This window comes from Podarcis cretensis (assembly GCF_951804945.1).
Source record: "Podarcis cretensis genome assembly, chromosome: 9".
NCBI classification, from domain to species: domain Eukaryota; kingdom Metazoa; phylum Chordata; class Lepidosauria; order Squamata; family Lacertidae; genus Podarcis; species Podarcis cretensis.
Window position 1 is genome coordinate 34,370,080 of NC_137178.1, and position 21,768 is coordinate 34,391,847.

Consider the following 21,768-nt stretch of genomic DNA (forward strand, 5'->3'; position numbering starts at 1 on the left):
ATATACCGCCCTATACCCGGAGGTCTCAGGGTGGTTCACAGAAAAGATCACAATACATAAAATAAAAATAAAAACAATAATCCAATAACAACGCCCCCCAAAAGAGCCACATTTTAAAAGGGTATAGAATGTCAGGTCAACCAAAGGCCTGTTTAAAAAGGAATGTTTTTGCCTGGTGCCTAAAGGTGCATAATGAAGGCGCCAGGCAAACTTCCCTGGGGAGAGCATTCGACAGATGGGGAGCCACTGCAGAGAAGTCCTGTTCTCATGTTGCCACCCTCTGGACCTCTCGAGCAGGTGGCACATGGGTAGGTTCATATGGAAAGAGGTGGTCCTTGAGGTATTGCGGTCCTGAGCCGTTTAAGGCTTTACAGGTCAAAACCAGCACTTTGAATTGGGCCCAGAAACTAATTGGTAGCCAGTACAGTCGAACCAGGATTGGTGTATTATGCTCAAACTATCTTGCTCAAGTGAGCAACCTGGCTGCTGAATTCTGCACTAGCTGAAGTTTATGAACAGTCTTCAGATATGTGGAAATGACATTTTTCAGTGCCACATAATGTGCATTCTGCACTTGTAAGAAATCAGTCTTTCAGTGTGGCAGCATTTGCTCTCTGAAACTACCTCTCCATTGATATTAGGCAGGTGCCTTCACTGTACACTTTTTGTGGTGCTGTTTCTCTTCTGCTGTGGTTCTACTTCCAACAAAGTTATGTTATTCACCTTCCTGTCTGCTGTGGTGTAATTTTACGTAATTAATCACATAGTTGTTATCTCACACCATTCATTTCAATGGAAGGTTGTTTAGTGCAAAGGAAATGCAAATGGGAAAGGGGCATCAATTAAGCTTCATTTGCAGACTGAAAACAGCAAAAGCAGTGAATATACATCATATTTTCTGGATTAATTTATGTTATGGACATGGGGCAAACAAGCAAACATTGAAAATTTCTGTTCCCCTCTCTCTTTGCGTTCTTCGACAATGCTAGTTGAATTCAGCCTGCCTCTGAAGACATCCTAAAATGCCCTGTAAATAAAGCAGAAAAACAGATGTAGCTTTTACTGGGGAATACCACCCCCTTTGGCTTGAGAAATTGAAGCATAGATTTCAGCCCAGCACTAGCTTGCAAAGTTTGCAAAAGATTCCAGGTGTTCCATCTATAGTTGCCTAGCAGTAGTGGACAGATTCACACATGCAGACACCAACGTGCTAAACACAATTCCATGTTGGCTGCCCCATTCATTGCGGCATTCTGTTTATGTTGCAATTTGGGTTTGTCCCATTGTCTTAGGAGCTATCCCATTTTATCATCACAACGATCCTGAGAGGAACATTAGATTGAGACATCCTGACTTGCTCAATGCCACCAGTGAATTTCATGGCTTAAGAATTAGCCTTAAATTCCCACACCAAAACCCAACTTTAGCCACTATATGACACTGAACCTCTTGATAGAAATCAATTGCTTCTTATTGCTCTAGCAATTCCAGTATTATAAGTTAGAGATGCTTGGGGAATTCAATTTCTGTGAATTTTAGTGTGAACTGGCCTGATCTGCACTTCATAGACCAGAACTTAATTTTCCTTTGAATTTCACACTTCTACAATATTTGCAATGCAGTTCTCAGATCAAAAATGCATTAAAACATGATGTCTGCTCTACTAATAGTCCATGGTCCAGGAAGTTGGCAAGGATTCTATTAGTAACAGTGCACCCATTCATAAAATCAAAGAAGTATAGATTTGGAAGGGCCTGAGGGTCTAGACCAAGTTCCTGAAATGCAGAAATATTTTCTGCAATGTGGGACTCAAACCCATGACCCTGAGATTAAGAGTCTCATGCTCAACCAAATGAGCTATTTGTTGTCCAATTTATTTTTGCATTGCAGGGTTTTTGGATTCAGTGAACCTCAGGGACCCTTCTAACTCTACAATCCTATGATTCTATGCATTTTTGATAAAATATGTTTAGCAATGTGTATATATATTTGAAACATACATTTTCCCCCAAAAAAATATTTTATTGTCAAGTATGCTTTTAAAAATAAATTTGCAAATCACATTTGCCCAGAACTATTTCAAATTGCATATTTAATGAGGAAATGGGATGGAATGGATTTATGAATGAACACATGTATACTAGCACAAACCTGAAATAGAACCATTACGCCTACCACCACGTGCTTTCATTTGCAGCAGTGTTCCTTGGACATAAGAATAGAAATTATGTTAGCCATCTTTTATCAAAAGATAGACAAAGTTATTTGAGCAAGCCTACACATAAATACAGGGCTATTTCTATGTTTTAAGACTTATTGCACAATTGTCTGATCAGCATCTGTGCAGAAGTTCATTTGAGGAAGGGTCAGGGATACATAGAAGCTTCTGATGATGTCATAGGCAATGGAGTCACATGGGTTACATAATCTAATCTCTAGTTGTGGGTGCAGAAAAGGTGTTTAAACCATGTGTCCTCAGAACTCTTAAAATGTCAAGGAAGATGAATGAAAATTAAATACATTCCATTACAGTGCCATAGAATATGTTATATATACCAACTGAAATGAAGGGCCATATATTACTTTTACCACACACATAGTTCTGTCTTTGAGTTATGTTGCTTTCTTACTGAGTGTACAAAAAAATGATAGATTAAAGAATTAATAGATGGAGTCACCTACCATTATGAAAGTAATATTTAATCATCATAAAATTCTACGGGTCCAGGATTCTGTCCCACCCTATCCACCACCCCATAGACTAAGGAAAAAGAACAAGGTGAGACCTTGATGAAAGAGCTAAGCGTTATATTTTACTCACTAGAGTTTTATATAGCTCAGTGCCCACATCAGTGATAAATCTTCTCATTCAGAGGCAGTTATCAACATCTTAAAAGGACAGTGTGTGGTTGGACCTGTTCAAGCTGCTCATATCCACATACTTTTGTTTGTTTGCTGTTTAGAATGGTCATACATGACACTCAGATATTTATTTGAGAAGTTGGGTATTTGAACATTGCTTACCCAGGATTGTGTGTTCATACATTGTACAGGGACAGTAGTTAATCTGTACACTACTAGACTGTTGGCTGTGTCTGCACACAATTACAAGTGTCTACACCTTTATTTATTTTTAAAGGACTATATGACCATATGACTTCAGTGACATTGCTGACCAAGGAATGTTGCATAACATATAAAAAGTTGTTGTTTTTTAATTAGGGAATGAATTAACTCAAATAAGGTATTTACATGATAACAGGTTTGCTATGTGAGCACAAGAGTGGTGGTCCCGCCCCCTGGTGTTGTTTTGTTGATTTGCACTTCTCACTAAGCACATCCCTCCCTGTCACAGAGGGTACCCCCAACCCTCAACACCACATTTGGTAGGGTAGTGAGAAAGGTGGCAGAAAGGGAGAGGTAAGAAAGACCCTTTGTGTTAGTGGAATTCTGTACATGGAAATTAGTACCCAAGCTGTAGTGTTTCCTCACCACCAGTTACTGAAAGATATTGTCAGTGTTTTGCTTTAGAAGGAAAATTGACAAAGAGGGCTGACAGAGATTAACTTGGAAACTGGGTCCCTCTTTCCAAGGGTGCTTGTGTACATAATATTTTGGGGAGCCCTCCTCAACTTTGTTAGCATTGTGAATAACTGTTTATATTGCTGGTGGCCTTGGAACCTGTTTTCCTACTCAGTAAACATACAGGACATTGCACGAACACAAAAATGACCATGTAAAATAACCATGTAAAACTACTTCATCAGCAATACATGTATTACTACCCAGTCATAGTTCCTATCCTCTGTTTCATATCAAAATATTCGTATTGGGATATACTTTCAAACCAAGCTGAAAATACAAGATTTTGCATGTAAGCTAATTGTCTCGTTCTTTATTTCATTTGGGTTTTTACTGTACACTGAGAAACCAGAGTATAGGCTTGTTCTTACATTGATGCCTTAGAGCAGATGACATGAATATGAAAATTCCATTTTCATATCTGAGCAACACAGTATTATATAAGACAAGCAAAGCAAACAGACGGCAAATTGAATCCCAGTAACATGTGAAATACAAAAAACTCAGTAAAGGAAAAGGAGACACATTACAGGCAATTACATGCAAATTGCCATTCTTTTGGCAGACTCTTCCAAATACTATCTCATGGCAACTCTGTAAATTACATTGATAGGCCAGTAATTGTAAATTATTATGCTTTGTTATTACTGTTACTTTATTTTTCAATTTCCTTTTTTTGTTGTATTGGGTTATATCTTCCTCCCCCACCCAGATTTCAATTTCTCTGCCCATTTTCAGACACTTCAGGCTGACAGTTATTCACACATAGAGACAGGGAAATGCCACTGGGCTGGTTTGCTCCCCATATTACTGGCTGTCTGCCTTTATCCCAAAACACTACTGTTGTGAGGAAAATGTGGTTCCGATCTAGGAACCTTTGTAAATTATCTGACTAGGCACAATCAGTGAAGAGCTACAAATTTTGCCACAAGAGACAAAAGTCTGTTCCCCGCCCAAAATATTGGAGCCCAATCTGAAGAAGTGTGCATGCACATGAAAACTCATACCAGTACAGTAACAAACTTAGTTGGTCTCTAAGGTGCTACTGGAAGGATTTTTTTTTATTTTTTTTTTGACTACGGCAGACCAACATGGCTACCTACCTGTAACCCCAACAACATTCCCACCCCTATCCCAATGCTATTGTTGTGATGATAAAATAGGAAGGGGGAGAACAAAATACACCCCTGTCAGCTGCTTGAACATGCATGAATGAATGCTATAATGTGGGTACCGGTCCACCCACAAAAGACCTGTGAGATCGAGAAACTGGACCAGAGGCATCCCAGTCTACTTTGGAAGACTGGATGCAAAACCATCTGCCATTGCTGAGCATGCACCATTCTTCTATTAAAACTTATATTTAATGAACGAGAAACAGGCGCACTGTTTATGTTTATTCATAACAAGTTAGATCTTACTTTTGAAGATAAAGAAACAAGTTTGATTATATATAGTACCAGCTATGCATTTTGGCACTGATAGGAATTTTAGCAATCAAGAGGAGATAAAAAGGCTTCAGAGAATTTAATCACGTACTTCAAAGTAGACTTAAGAACATATATTTCAGAAACTGAGATAAAATATGAATGTTTAATTTACCATCTTTCTTTCTTATCACAAGTGTTTCTGATTCCAATGCTAATAACCTAGTTGATTTTGACAGCTAACAGCGCTCGTCTAAAAAAAATAAAAATAACAAACTGAACAAACTTTTGTTGCACGAAGAAACTGCTAATTAGCTCTTAGTTTCCAGAATGATTGCATGGAGGCTTAACTTTACTCATGCAAAGGTCAACATGCCTGCTTAAGTATTCACAGAATGGAGGGAAGGAATGAATGAAGACTATGCAACCACACAGTCCTTGCTTAATGTAATGTATCCCGAAAATCATATGGAATAAGCAGATTCTTTCTTTAAGCAATTTCTTTAGCTGCTTCTTGTATTTTCCTCTCTTTTCCTCTCACAAAATCCCTTGTGATAAGAAAGTGATGGTCTGAGAGTGCAGATGCTGAAATGTTCTGGAAACATGTCTTCTTTGTGGCTGTTTTCCAAAGTCTCGCAACAGTACATTGTCAGTAGGATGACTTGGCTCTTAGGTTGCTGCACAACTCACGTAAGGGAAAGAAGTGGTTTTTAGCAGCTCTTCTTCTGTCTACACTACAGTCCCCCTGCTCCTTTGGAGGATGGTCAGAGCCCCACCAACATCCGTCTGTCACCAGCGGGTCCCACCTTCCTACTTTCTTACTTACAATGAGTCCAGAGGGTGGCTTTGACTGTCAGTTTCTTCCTTCTTCATCTCAGTGTTGCGCTTGTAGAACTCATCAGGGAATTGGCTAGGAACAAAACTAGAATTAGTAGGCTCAGCTTCACATTGGCTCTGGCTCCACCTATTGTCTTCCTGTCTTCCAGCTGTAAGGGACACCAGCTGATCATATCCCACTATATTCCCAACACACAATAACATATTTGCGGAGTGCTCAGGGAGATACAGAGGTAAGGGTGAGATGGGAAGGCCCCATGTCATAAATTCTGTTTTGCATGTGGAGGAAACGTTAGGTTGCGCCCCAGTTTTGCTGGAGTCCTCCTCATTACAAGAGCAACCACATTTTTGTTTGCTATTTTGCCTAATATGGCATTTTGTAAGCAATTTCCACCACTGGATTGTTACATGATATTTATGCTAATATGTTTACACTACTGTAACCCATCCGCAGACCTTATAGTGAAGGGCAGTGAGAAATCCTATGAACAGATCAATAAATAAATGATGCATTTTAATGTACCCTTTACATATCTATCTATCTATCATCTATCTATCTATCTATCTATCTTTCTATCTATCTATCATCTATCTATCATCTATCTATCTATCTATCTATCTATCTATCATCTATCTATCTATCTATCATCTCTATCTGTCTGTCTGTCTGTCTGTCTGTCTGTCTATCTACCATCTATCTATATCTTTGTACACTTTTGTTGGTTGGAGAATTGCACTGAAAAATTCAGAGATATGTACATTATGAGGGATAGTTGTATTTCATTTCACTTATCATTTCAGGAAGTGCATACGCATACTAGCGTGTGAATAGAACCAAATTTCTTCTCCATCCCCAGCTGACACACTAAGTAACACCCAAGTTCAGTTCGCAAATGATTACTTTTCATTTTGTCTGACTTTCCAGCATCTGACAATTGCCTCAAGAAAAGGAAGCCACAAACACTAACATTAACAAATGTTAAATGCTGTTGATTTAAAAAGAAAGGGAAATCAAACCAGAAGGAAAGAGTCACTTCCGATGGGAAATGAAAATAGAAATGCAAATCAAACCTAAATACTTAACATATCTGATAAACAACTTTATAAAAATAGAAATAAAAAAATGGCAAAGACCTTGGGAGTGTTCTTATCTTGGCTCATCTAAGCTTACTCATGTCTGCATATTACAATTCAGCTATGAACACTGATCAACAAAGTCACTTTCCATCTGGTCTGTTAGGTCTTTTTGTTCATACTGAAGCTGTTCTCCATTACCCATGCACAGCTGGAACCAAATCAAGGGTACATCTTAAAATAATTCGTAAGCACAGCAGTAGATTTCTAGGCAATATATTGAGGAGATTTAACTTGGAAGCCACAGCCCAAGCAACTGAAGATAAAGATAGCAGCAATGTATTTATACCATTTGAAGTCAAAACCAATACCTGGGCTTGGGAGCCTGCAATCCTACAGCTGTTATTTGCCTCTGGCTCCCATCAGCCATAACCAGCAATGGTAGTGCTCAGCACCTAGAGGGTCCTGCCCATTGTATATACTGTCTAAAGTTCCGACTTCCGGGTTAGCGCGATCGGATTAATGGCGGATTCCCTCCGAGCTCCGGAGGGAATCGGATCTGCTGAGGACGGGTCTTACCGCGCCGGCGACGCGGGGACCCTTAGAAACTGCAGGCGCGGAAGCCTGCGGACTTGGTGACTCGGCGGGCACCTTTAAGCGCCTTCCCCGACCCACGAAGAGCCTTTTTAAAGGCTACAGAGAGGGTACGGGGAGCGGTGTGGTGCTGTGAGTAGACCGCTACTTCAGTGGAGCGTAGCCGCGAGCCATGGCCGGAGAGCGCTGACTTTTTTCCCAAAATTCGGACTGGAAAATAAACAACCCGTGAGTAGATTGGAATCTGGACTTTAAAATTTATACCTTTGAATTCGGTACAATCGGGGGATGTGCTAAAGGGAAGTCTGCACCCCCCCCTACCTACAAACGATCTAAAGCAAGGATTGGAGAACTAAGGTGGAGAGTATTGCTTTTGGTGTCAGATAAAAGATACTTCAATGAATTTGACAGAAGAAGTCTTTGTGCTGGAGAGAAAGTGAGGAATTTTGGAAGTTTTTGTGTAACCCCCCCCCCCCCGAACCCGGGAGTGTCCTGTGCGTAAGCCGGAGGAAAAAGAATAAGGAGTTTGACAGCTGTCAAAGGAGCTGTCAAACGGGCGGTTAAAGTTAAGAACTTTGTTACTTAATAACTCTCTGAATTAAAAGTGTTGCATTTGAACTGAGGTGGTTGGAAACAACGTAGCTATAAACAATAAGTAACGGACTGTTGGAAAAGGACTATCAAGTAATTGGAATCCCCCTAGGGGGAACTAGAGACATTACAATGGCTGCAGAGGGAAAATTACTGGCAGAGATAGAAAAAATGTTTTTTCTCGTGGGAATCCTGCAAAAGCAGAGTACGGCTATGAACAAAGAACTTATGACCTTGAATTCTAAAACAAACAACTCTGCTGAATGCATAAAAGATTTGACTAATAAGAAATCTGCAGCTGAACCAGAAGAGACATTTTTGGAACAGGTGGAGAGGAAAGAAGGAGTGGAAAAGGAAAATACCAATCAGAAGCCTATATTGTCAGGAAATAAAGAAGAAGATCTTCGGATTACAAATCTGCGAAAGAGGAGAAAGATGAAGGAGGAAGTCCCTGGAGTACCTGGAATTCTGGAATTTAAAAGAATAAAGAAATATGATTGGGACTTCCTCTTTGAGTATGGGAGATCAGCTGACCTTTTGCAGCAACTGCTTTTAAATATTTTGGATGGAAGAAAACTTGGTGTGACTGCGACTGAACTCCTTCGAGACCTGAGGACCAACAAAAAGGGTTACCAACAAAATCGGCGGAGAGAGACTGACAGAGACTTGAAGGCCTCGGATGTGAGGAATCCGGGTTGGAACTGTTTCTGTGGACATAAGGGATGGAAACCGGGGTAGGGAGGGAGGGGAGAACAGAATTTTAAAATTTTATGATTTTTGTATTTGGCCATTATGACATATAATTAATTAAAATATAAAGGGAGAAATCCGTGGGAGAGAAATTAGGTCGACCTTAGAAAAAAGATTTAATGTTTATAAGAGAATTGGATAAGTTAAATGTGGATAAGTAAAAAGAGTTAAGTTTTAAAAATAATAATAATATGTTAAAGATGAGAGATAAGAACTTGCTGAATTAATTATTGGAATTGGGATGTATGAAGAGGGGGTGGGGGGAAGACAAGGAAAGAGGGTAAAGAAAGTAAGAGTATGAAATTATATATGTTTTGGTTTTGTTTTTGTTTTTGTTGTGTGTGTGTGTATAAAATGTGAAAACCTAATAAAAATTTTATATATATATAAAAAAATATACTGTCTAAAGTTCCAATCTAGTTCCAATCTAGAACAATAGCAGAGCCAGCAAAATGGTGTTCAGTATTGTGTGCAGCAAGGATGCTGCTAGGGGTAATGTCATGCAACTTACTGCTGGAGAAACATAGGATGTAAGTTGACATTGCAATGCTTGTCATTCTTGCTAGTTGTACAAAGTTACAGAAATCAGTGTAGTCAGAGAGAGTGTCAGGCCACCATAGGAGAGGCAGCAATAGCCTATACCCCATCCTAAAGACATTTTGACAATTACAGAATGACCTACATAAACTGACACTTAAGGGTCTAACACAGAGAAGCTGCTAGGTTAGTACTAAAACCTTATTGGCATTTGCAGCCCTGTTTCCCTTGTCTCTCAGAGACATACACTGCTGGCAGTCACTCTTTATGTCTTTTCATTCATACTAACCCATTGTGATACATTTACACAGAATCAACATCCATCTCCTGCTGCCTCTGTGGCTCAGTCTACTAACATGAAGATTCATTTCTGAGAGGAAGCAACATGGAAAAGAGTTATTCATTATTGTACAGTAAATAGAAGAGAGTTAAAACTTATTTCTTAAATATTTTTTTTTTTTTTTCATTTTCTTCAGGGTGGATCCATTCTACAGAAATCTTTGTAGCAGGATAAGTGGGATCATCTTTAAGGATGGTCCTCGTTGTGGGCAGACCCCCAGGCTGGTTCCTCCTCCCCTGGCGTGGGCAGAGTAATGGCGTCATGCCAGGGTGGCACCACAATCACCCCAGCTTCTTGGACAATCACTTTTGTGTGGGGTGATCATGGAGGGATAAAAAAGTGGCAGTGTGACGCATGTCAGGCACCTGCTTTGCGCTGCCAAACACCCACCTACCCACCCTTTATTTTAGATGTCCTCTTGCCTTGCTTTGGACTTTGGTTGGTCGCCTGTCTTGGGACGTGGGCCAGGTAGGAATTTTCCTTTTTGGCAGATTGCCACTGGCCACTTGATTTTCGCCTACCTCTTAGCAATCGTCACAACTTTGTAAGGTTTGGCGGTTTGGTATTGGCTCATTGATTTGTGGGGGAGGGGAGGTCAGCCATCGCCTGCCCCTCCATTGACCAAGGGTATTCCATTAAAGGAATCCAGGGCCTGGATCCTGTCTGAAGTCCACTTGAGGTGCTAGGGCCATGCCAGGCCTCTGGGGACACCGAGGAGAGGTACAGGCAGGTTCCCCCGATGTGGCTTCCTCTTTGGGTGATTTACCCTGACTTCTTGCAAAGGGGGCAGGAGTCTGATATAGTCCTTTGCCAATGCCTAACCAATACCGTTCACATTTCTGTAATCAATAAAGTTGTGGCCTAAAATTTTGCCCAGTAATCTTAAACCAAAATTCTGTGTCAGTGTGAATTTTATTCTAACAAGGGGCTGGTTTGGGGCCTTGCCATGCAATCTGGTGTAAGGGTATCAAAATAGATTTCTCAAAATTGGGAAATCCAAACTTGGATTTCCTAAACTTGGGTCTCCAGCTCTTTTTGGACTACAACTTACTGGGATTTCAGCTCCGTTCGTCCGAGCTGATAAGGCTCATCTTCCTCCGAGCCCTCCCAGCAGAGCATTAAAACAACACCACAGAGGAAGGATGAGATAGGTATGGGCTACACGCCATGCTTTATTACTAAGCTATGCAAAGAGCAAAGAAATATCCATCTTCTCTCTATGAGAGCAGAGAGCAACTGAACACAAAGGAACAAAGGAACAAAGGAAACAGGAAACCAGTAATGTCACATCCCGTCTCCCTTTCCCGTGAGACTCCAACAGTATCTGGACTCTGGAATGTAAACACAGTCCTGTGACTGTAAGCAGCTGTACAGTGAGGAAACAGAAACTAACACAACTCCCATCATCCCTCGCTAGCAGGACCAGTGGTCAGGGATGGTGAGAATTGTAGTTCAAAAACAGGTGGAGACCCAAGTTTAGGAAACCCTGGGTATATCACCATATACATGTAGATCCCCCAGAAAATGTTATAAAATCATTGAGTCATAGCCTTTTGGTGATATAGCAATTTCATTACCTCCATATGAAATTGAGCTTTTTCCAGGAAATTTATATAAAGCAGGGGTAGACCACATAAAGATGTGTTTCCATCCAAATGGTGTGGACTACAACTCCCATCAGAACCAGCCAGCATGGTCAGGAATGATGGGAGATGTAGGCCATGAGATCTGACTGGTACCACATTGTCTACCCCTGTCATGCGGCATTTATACTCTCTTTTCCCATCATTGATAATCCTATTTCCCATCATCTGATGCCCATACATTGGATTGGAGACTACTACTGTTACATAGAAACACATAAATGCACACTTGATGCGTCCATAAACTTCTTGTGATGTTCTAGCACACAACATGGTGCTTGTCCTTGCATTGGCAAAGCTCACATCTGAATTCTGTGACCTCCTCACTGTAAACAAGTTCATTCAACCGAAGTAGCATCCTTAAATTTAATTAGCTTGCTTTGTAACATTTCTTCCTGATCATTAAACACGATAAAGAAAACAGGATCAAGTATAGATCCCTGCAGCAATATCTGTAAAACTAAAGAATTATCAATGTTTATGGTGCTGCATTGCTGCTTTCCCATTTTTACCGAACTAAAATGAGGAAATGGCCAGTTTATATTTAAGTGATATTATACCAGAATTCCTTTAGTGTCCCAAAGGACAATAGATGCTGTCTGTCACTACTGGGAGCAGCTAGAAGGAAGATGCATTGGATCATAGATAAGGAGAAAGTGGAAATAGAACAGTACAGTGGTACCTCGCAAGACGAATGCCTCGTAAGACGAAAAACTCGCAAGATGAAAGAGTTTTTCGTTTTTTGAGTTGCTTCGCAAGACGGATTTCCCTATGGGCTTGCTTCGCAAGACGGAAACGTCTTGCAAGTTTGTTTCCTTTGTCTTGCAAGTTTGTTTCCTTTTTCTTGAAACCGTGCATTCAGGGGGTGCAGTTGCGACTTGACAACTCATAGCACGCGGTGTGGTAGCCTTTTTTGAGGTTTTTGAAGACTTTGGTGATTTTTGAAGCTTTTCCAAAATCCATGCTTCGCAAGATGAAAAAAATCGCAAGACAAAAAAACTCGCAGAACAAATTAATTTCGTCTTGCGAGGTACCACTGTATTTTTCTATTCAATCCCAGGAATGGATAAATAAACAGAGAGAGACTTACTGAGCCTCTTGTGGGCCACACTTGTAGATGGATGGTGGCCTTTCATTTAGCTTGGTGGGTCATAGGATGTTCAAGCTTGTTTTCAATGGAGCAGTGCAGGAATCAATATTATGCATCTGATGATGGCTGTAATTTACAAAAATATGCCGTAATGAATGTGTTAGTTTTTAAGATGCTGCAAGCCTTTTTTATTTTTTATTGTTGCAACAAAAAACAATACTATCGATTGTGTAGGAGGGGGGTCCATGGTGGAGCTACTGCCAAGGTTTATGTCCTACTAGTTTTCTGCAAGCATAGTGGGAAGGGGGGAGGGGCTTTTTTCTTTATTTTCTTCCATCAAATTAAAAAGCTTCCCATTGACACCAATAGAAGAGGAATTAACTACGTCAACTCCAGGGCGGGCATAGTTTTCAGCCCTTTTGAGGGTAATGTTGGGAAAAACAAGGGGGCTTGGGATTTCTTGGGTTCAAGACCTAGCCCTGGTGTTTGTTGGTAGCAAACACTGGAGGTCGTTTCAAGTGAAGTCAATGTGACTTCATTGGACACAACCCTAAATTGCCAACTGCTGATGCCAAAAGATGACTGGTTATGTCAAATGAGTCTACCAGTCTATGCCTTATGTATCATTAGTCCATAAGTTGCTTCATTTATATGTATGACAATGACTTTGTTGTAGAATCATAGAATTGGAGAGTTGGAAGAGGTTGTTATTTAAGCATGCCTGGTTAGAGCATGGCGCTGATAACGCCAAGGTTGCAGATTTGAACCCCATATGGGGCAGCTGCATATTCCTGCATTCCAGGGGATTGGACTAGATAGGCACCTTGGATATAACCAGTGTGCCACAGATTTTGTTTCCTGTTTACGTAATACATTTCCTCTAATTATTTTATTTTTGTTAGCATCCACATTTATGCTATATTATGTTTCTTTATCTTTTTCTTGGGGGAAAAAGAAAACTCTAGTGAAAATATATTTACAATTCCTTTCTAATATATATATATATAATACCTCCTCCTATCTAGGGCAAAAATCTTTTTAAAGCCTTACAATATACTTTTGCCCTACGGCCTGAGACCTTGTCACATTTAACTGTATTTGAGCTTTCGCAGCTATAAATGGTCTCAATGATCATAAAGCTATTCAACCTTTTTAAAATACAGCCACTGTATTTGACTTACTGACCTTGCATGGCAATGAAATCGGCAGGTATTCTGCAGCTGTATAGTAAGGATCTTGGACCAGGCTTCTAAATAGTCTTTTATTAACTAGAAAGTCAACATTCCTCTTTAAGTTTTGCTTTTGTGGAATTATTTTGCTATTTTTCATCCTAATATAAAAATATGAAAGCTGTAGGGCCTGAGTCTGTGTATGTTTACCCAGAAGTAAATCCTGCTGAGTTCCACAGGGCTTCCTTCTAAGTAAGTGTGCACTGTGTGCAGGATTGCAGCTTTAGAGCAAACAACAACAACAAGAAGAAATGTGTATACTGAAAATGACATTTAACAAGCATTGCTATCATTTTCACAACCAATTAACTAAGAATTAATAATTCTAAATACATATACCTTGAAGGCTTTTCTATCACTCATTGAGATAATTAACTAAAAAAAAATGTTATATGCAGAAATTCTGTGTCTACAAAAGACACAGGCTGCATACTCACCATAAAGCACATTTAAGGCACCCCCCCCCAAAAAAAAAGGAATAATGGGAACTCTAGTTTACTACACACAAAGCAACAATTCCCTGCACCTTTAATAAACTACAGTTCTCAGGATTCTTTTTCGAGGGGATGCTTTAAATGTGTGGTGTGTATACAGCTATAGGCCACAACACAGAGAAATTTTATCCACTTAAACCCCACAGCTTTCGAGGGTACTTCAATGTTCATAACTGTATGAGATTGTGGCTGTCTGTCAGTCAAGGAACAAAAATAGAACAGGAATATACTTACGCTACTTGACATTATTATGACCACTGCTAGTATTTGACATTCTTATAATGCCAACTGTGTGCTCAGCATTGTAGAGAACACAGAAATGACCCAGTGCTTGCTCAGAGGGCGTGCACTTCAAGTATGATAGATAGGACAATGGTGAAAGAGGAAAAAATATAATTTGATAAATAGTATAGGATGGGCCACAAAGGTTAAACTGGAAGCACACAAAACTTTAGAGTCCACTAAAAGAATTTTAAATAAGAACAACAAAGAGGTAGATTTGTCCAATATGAAAAGGCTAAAAGATACATTTATAAATGTTCTCCAAATACAAAACATTTATAAATGTTCTCCAAAACATTTTTGCTCTGCAGTGAATGAAGGTATTTCCCCAAGCTTCATATTAGAGCTAGCCTCTAAATGCCCAACGCTTCTTGCCCAGTGCTACAAGAAGCTAATGGTTAGGGGCAAATCTTTGTAAATCACTCTTTGCAGCACATTCTGTTTAGAACAAACTTTTTAATGTAAATTATTTTGTAAGTGTATCATGGAGTACTGTGCATAGTTGAGGTCAACTCAAAAAAAAAATATTGTAGAACTCAAATAGGTTCAGAAAAGGCAATCAATAATCATCAAGGGATTGAAGCAACTCTTAAGGAATGTTTAAGTTTAGAAAAGAAATGCAGTAAGGGGGGATGTATAAGATGGTGTGTGGTGTGAAGAAAGTGGATAGAGAGAAGCTTTTATCCTCTATCTCATAACAGGTAGAAGAGAAAAGCTTGCTGGATCAGGCCAAAACTCATCAAGTCCTGAATCCTGTTTCTAACCAGAAGCCTATGGGAAGCAGGACATGAGCACAATTGCTCCTGCAATTTCCAGAAACTGGTATTCGGAAGCATATTGCCTCCAGTCATGGGGAGGGAGCATAGCCAACGTGACTAGTAGCCACCAATAGCCTTAACTAAAAATAACTGAAAACACAAATTCTCTCTCTTTTGAAATATTCAAGTTAGTTACCACCACTTCTTCCTGTGGGAAGGAATTCCATAGTTCAGCCAGGCACTGTCATGCCCTGTGCTACTGCTGATGCCATATTATATGATGCCAGGTGTGTGGCAGGTAAAAACGTCGCTCAGCTGAAAGGGCTGTGCAGACACTGCTGATCATTCTGTGCAAAGCACTGAGGAAGGCAGCACTTTGAAAGGGGCTTCTATAAACCCAACAACCAGATGATTGTTGGGTCATGGGAAGCCCCTTCAAAGAGCTGTGGTGTGCAGTGTTTTGCAAGAGCCCTGCAGGCATCAGGTCACCTTATACCACTGTGGTGTGCTGCTTGTCCCATTAAGGATGGGGGAGATAATGAATTTGCCTGCTGGTCCGATCCAGTCCCCAACCCCACCAAGTTCTTCCAAGGAAAGAAAGTCACCTGAAGCTGGAAGTGATTCCTGAAAGGAACAGAAAAGGGCCTAGGAATACTGGAAACTGCTAAAGGACTCTGTGCTCCACAGGTTTCCAGGATGCCTGCTTATAAAGAATCATTCTTCCTATAGTGGCCCTAACCTTATGTGTCCTACAAGCTGAACACCTGTGAGGATTCACATTACCAACTACAGTGGACCCTCCAGATACAAACTTAATTTGTTCCGGGGGTCTGTTTGCACCCCAAAAATAACATGAATAGAGGTGTGATTCTGCACATGCGCACGGCGTGATTGAGTACTTCTGCACATGTGTGTGCAGTGAAACCCAGAAGTATACACTCCTGGGTTTACTCCTGGATTTGCTGTGGCTGTAACCCGAAGATGCCATATCCAGAAGGATACATAAGTAGAGGTATGACTGTATATAGTGCAACTCCAATACGGAATGTAAGAAATCCAGTTTCCAGCCATTCTCAAAAAAATGTTTGAATTGGCTTGTGACATGAATTTATTTTCAGATTCTTTGGACTAAAGTGCAGTCCAATGATAAATATTTAATTTCAGACTAAGAACACTAGCTTTCACCCTACCCTTTATATGCTTCCTCCACCATCCATTTCTGTAGCCCACTAAACTTACCAGTATATAAATACCATGTATGCAAGTATCTATCTATTTTTATGTATCTAAAAGGAAAGCAGAAGGTCAGAGATGAACTTTCTCTCCTTTTCATTTTTTGCCTCTGTACAATAACTCCTATGGAGTACGGTGCAACTCACCATCTCACTTTACAAGGTGACCCCTGAAACTTTATAAAACCATGTTTTGTCTTGTCTTGTTTTTAACAAACTCTCAACCACCCAAAGGATTTTCCATATGAAATTATTTACCCATCAGCCTCTGAGCCTGGCACAGGACCCTTGACATTACAGAAGGTTCAGGACAATATTCTATTGCTCAGAGTCAGTTCCCATGGGGCCCTGGCCATTCTTTTTGACCAATTATTACGTCCCACCACGGAAGCAGACTTGGACCCTAGGTTATGGGTGCCCAGTGCATGTGTTCTTCTGTATCTGAAAACTGTACTAAAATATAGATAGTGGTAGGACAGCTGCCTTCTATGGACTCTGCTTTCTAATGAACCTCTTAAAAAAATTAGTCTAACTGATTTTCTTTAAGTTGGGTAGAATTAGTGCTGTGCTGAAAACCTGTTCTGCCTTTTATTATTCACTCAATGAATGAGAAAAGAAATTGAATTTGGAAATTATAAAAGCTGTGAGGGGGGAAATGGTGAAATTCTTGTAGGTCAGATGCATTTTTTTGGTCAGTATCACTGTACATTTGAGGTGGCCAAGGGGTGCATATGTGTATCTTTTATTTCATTCTACAAATTATTTCACCTGTGGTCTGCACTCCACAATATTCCTGGGTGCCCACACATCAACTAAAGCCTATGGAAGACATACTGTAACTCTGCTCATTGGGTTTTTTCAGCACACAAAACACAGGGCACCTGGGAGATTGCAAAGTGCTGAAGAAATGTACCTTGGCAGAAGCACCTCCTTCCACCATACCAAAGCTGGGACAGGGGGCATTCCCAGCCCTGCCATGGCTGCAACAGAGCTTCAACAGCTGCTCCCAGCAAGGTTTGGCAGGAACAGGCATTCCTTCTGTTATTGGCTGGTTCCAAGTTTCAAAGCAGATCTCATTCTCTCATGCAACATTCTTATTCTCCATTGATTTCCGATTATTTTTCTGAGGGAGGGATCTAGTTCAGCATTGCCTAACAGCCCGGAGCAATTTGTTAAGAAGAAGAAAGAGGAGACGCAGAAGAGAAGAAAAGATATAGCAATTAGGGTAGTTTCATGAATTATTCTTCTTAACAGAAAGCATGTTCTCCCTAACAGAGAGCACGTGTTGCAGTTGGGGGAACAAGCCACCCTGCTGTTACTGGGCAGATTTGGGATGAACCCAAGCCATTAAGTAGTTAAAATTGGGTTGCTAGGGAGTTTTGATTGTTGCCAATTTGGAGGAGGGGTCAGAGTCCTTAAATACAGGTTGCCCGATGTTGAGCGTCCTCGTGGCTGTTTGCACCGGATCACCCACCCACCCTCCCTTTAATAGGGGGGGTTTCTTGATCACTTGACCTTGCTATGCCTGTCATGGGGTCATCTGCTTTGAAGCGGGGGCCTGGTAGGAATTTTGCCATCTGGCTGATTGGCTGGTGCCATTTGGTTTTTGCCTACTGCGTAGCAAATCGTCACAACTTGTAAGGTTGGCGGTTATGCATTGGTGGTGCGGAAAGGGAATTCCGTTAAAGGAATCCAGGGGCTTGCCATTCTTTTCGTCCTTGTCCCTGGCATCGGACTTGGGCCGTGCAAGCCCCACAGGAACATGAGGGTGAGAAGTGAGGGACTGATGCCCAGCTTCATTTTCTCACCCAATACTTGTTTCCCACACTGGCTTCCGTTGGAATCCGGAAGGGCCAGTTCTGTCCCTGAGGGCAAGGACAGATAGTCATAACCAATGGCTAAGCAACCACTCACATTTTTTGTATTTTGAATAAAGTTGTGGCCAAAATTATGCCAAAAACCTTAAACAAAAATTGATGTGTGATGTGTGAATTTTTTTGGGGGTGGCATTGTGGGACTCAACACGCAACTAATTTAAACATTAAGGAGAAATCACACCATCCATTTAGGGCAAGCTGAGAGCCAAGAAACTGGGGGGTGGGGTGGCAAACATGCATATTGTTCCTCTTTATATAAGAAGCTTAGCTCCAGCTTTAGCTGTACATTATGTCACCATTGAATGCATGGATCTGTGTAAATGGCCAGGAACAGAGCATTTAGTAAAACAGCCTTATCTAACAATCACCACCCTTTTCAAACCACAGTTCTCCCTTCCCAAAAGCTAAAAGGTCACTAAAGCAATGCCAAGTACATTTATAATGCCCACTGCCTACATTTAACACTGGAAAACCTTCCAGGATTCCTGGCTTCAGATTGTACTTGTTAATATAATGTCTGTCAGGAAGTCTCTCCAATATGAGCTGGAAGCAGCTCTCCCAGGTAAACACATCGCCAATAAATGCATCTATCTCTCTTGAAATTCTTGTCATGGGATTTCCCCATCCATTTAGACCTTATGCTCTGCCTATTAGTTCAGATAACAGCCTTTTTCCACTGAAGTAACATGGCTTGTAGAATTAACATCAATTATACTTTAGTACTGCTCATGAATATCCTAGAGGAAATGTAAAGCATGAAGCCTTTTTTTCCACTGTAGGATGATGGCTTGCCAATCAGTGCTACATGATGACAGTATTACATCTTTATCATTGTGTAGATTACTGGATAGATGGGGGTTAGGGAACTGCCAGCCCATTTGGTGGATCAGGCTGGCGAAACCATTTTGAACAACTTGAAATCCCCCAACTTTATTCTCGGTGATAGAAGCATGATAAAAGATACCTGCTACTTCTAGTATTTGGTTGGATAGTGTTCTCGAAGCTACCAGCATGAGTTTGACTAAACTGCGGGAGGCAGTGGAAGACAGAAGTGCCTGGAGTGCTCTGGTCCATGGGGTCATGAAGAGTCAGACACATAGCTGTCAACTTACAGATTTGAAAATAAGGGACCAGCAGCCTTGAAAATAAGGGACCAGCACTGCAAAGTTTGCAGCAGCACATGCAACAAGTGAGCAGTTATTAATAGTAAACATTTTAGCAATCTTAAACTCATGGCAACGAAGAGTATTGTTTATTCCAAATACAAGCTTTTTAAAAAAGTTTCTGATTTTAAATGTGGAAAATACTATTATGTGCACGTAATCTGAGCAGTGAGAAATCCGACAGAAGCAATACGAGCTTCCTTTGAATGAACTGGAGACTTATGATGTCTTCATAACATTTTACTTTAACTGACACATATAGAAATAGAGTGACATACATAGGAATACAGGAAACTGCCTTATAACAAGTCAGGCCATTGGTCCACCTAGCTCAGTATTGTCTACACTGAGTGGCAGAAGTTCTCCAGGGTTTGACATACGAGGCATTCCCATTCCTATCTGCAGGAAGGGGTGCCAACTTGAATGAAATATTGTGGGGGCCCAGGTAAGCCCATCCCCACATAATCGATCACATGATGCAGTGCACACACATCATTTGAATGGGAATGCTAATCAACTTTGTGGGAGCCTGGCCCCCTCAAATATTTTATTGTGGGGGCCGAAGCTCTCACAACCCTAGGAGTTGGGGATTGAAGCTAGGATTATCTGCAGGCAAAACAGATCATCTATCACTGAGCCACATCTACCCCACCTTATTATGCACTGAAAAGTACAGAAGTAGAAGCAAACAGACATTCCCTGAAAAGTAGTTTAACTCATGCAAGGTAGCACTGTGCTTTAGAGATAATTGCCCCAGAACTATTCTCTTGTCTCTTTCTCCCTCTTAATTCCAAATGCTTATTGCACATCCATCTGAGAAGCCTAGATCCTCCACCTATGCAGGTGAATTGCCTATTCCAGCCACCATTAAAAGAACATCAACATTTTTGAGCCACAGCTGGGACTTTATAATCAGGTAACAATTTAGTACAAAACCCTACTGATAGGCTCATTCACACAGCTGACTCATAACCATCTATGCATGAGTATTATTACAGAGCTGAGCGTTGTGAGGTATTCAAAAGACTCAGGCCACAAATTTGTAGAAAATCAGAATATGCTAATTCATAAGCATAGAGGGTTGATTATGCTTTGAGGTGTGCCCAAATGCCATATATACAAAGTTAACAAGGGGGTGCAGGACATCTGAGGCCCACTACAAAATATGCACTCAGTTCCCATGGAGCACCCTTTAACAACACCCCAAGTTGTGCCAACGTGAAATGCAAATACCACAATAAAGCATTAAAATAATACAATAACTTCTGAGAACATGAAACCTTTGAGTTGATGCTTTTTGTTTTGTTTTTTTGTTTTGTTTTGTAGATGTGTTTTTCAAAAAATTAAGTGCTTCGAATAGGCTGGATTTTTGAACTTGCACATATTTTTTTTATAACGACACCTTATTGCTATCAATGGAACTTACTTTAATATAAGTTTATTTCCTTTCCTTTCCAGGATTACAATAAGAATGCATCCTTATTAACCCAATTAGGTGTGAGAATAACAAGCTATTCTCCCCATAAGCATGCATCTAAAATCTGCATTCTAGATTAACATTTCTCTTCTTCCATAATATTTACAAAAGATTAATGTAGCATTTGTTCCCGCAGCATCTCTCTCTCTCCTTCTGGTACAATTCCCATGGCTTATAATTTTGTGGCTTAGAATTTAAGAAATTTATGCTTTCAGGAGTACAGCTGGGGTGTTAAATTAATGTACATAGGGTGATGTGTGGTGTTGTGGTTGCAGACTTCCATTCTAATATCCTGTCACCTCTCTGCAATATGCCTATATGAGTATGTTTCCATGTTCATAGTCATGATCACTATGTTCTAAGAAGTCCCACATGCAAGATATTCAGTTGTGGATTAAGTCCTGAGCCAGAAACCCAAACAAAAAAATGAAAACATTGGAAGAATGAATTTCACACTGGAGTTTATTTTACCTTGAGATTGTCTTCAAGTACTGCATTCTCTGCTGTTTGAACACTGATGTTCCTGCCCACAATATTTCACTGACATATTGTTTTAAAGTTTCCAATAACATTTGCTACATAGTAATCAAAAATGTTTAACGAGTGGCTGTTATTCCTCACAACAGGTGAGGAATAAAACTCAACATTTATGAATATGTGTCAGGCCATATAAATTTGGCTTTAAATGGCTGTGAAGTGATTGTAATATTTAACATTTAACTATCTATTACATAAATCACTTTATTTGTAATTAGGTTGTCATCCATCTAAAGGAGGAGTGCAGAGTCATC

The 21,768-nt window shown here is 40.3% G+C and overlaps 1 long non-coding RNA gene across 3 annotated transcripts; it reads right to left on the reverse strand.

Annotated features, from left to right (window-relative positions):
* Positions 1–894: 894 nt before the first annotated feature.
* On the reverse strand, positions 895–16,800 carry LOC307223479. 3 transcript variants are annotated; one of them, XR_013842104.1, is made up of 6 exons: positions 16,719–16,800; positions 12,466–12,591; positions 9,682–9,762; positions 5,836–5,919; positions 2,152–2,205; positions 895–1,027 (listed from the first exon to the last, which is right to left on the reverse strand). It is a non-coding gene; the product is annotated as an uncharacterized lncRNA (long non-coding RNA). The 3 variants fall into 3 exon arrangements; XR_013842102.1 differs by lacking the exon at positions 9,682–9,762; XR_013842103.1 differs by lacking the exon at positions 2,152–2,205.
* Between the last annotated feature and the right edge of the window lie 4,968 nt (positions 16,801–21,768).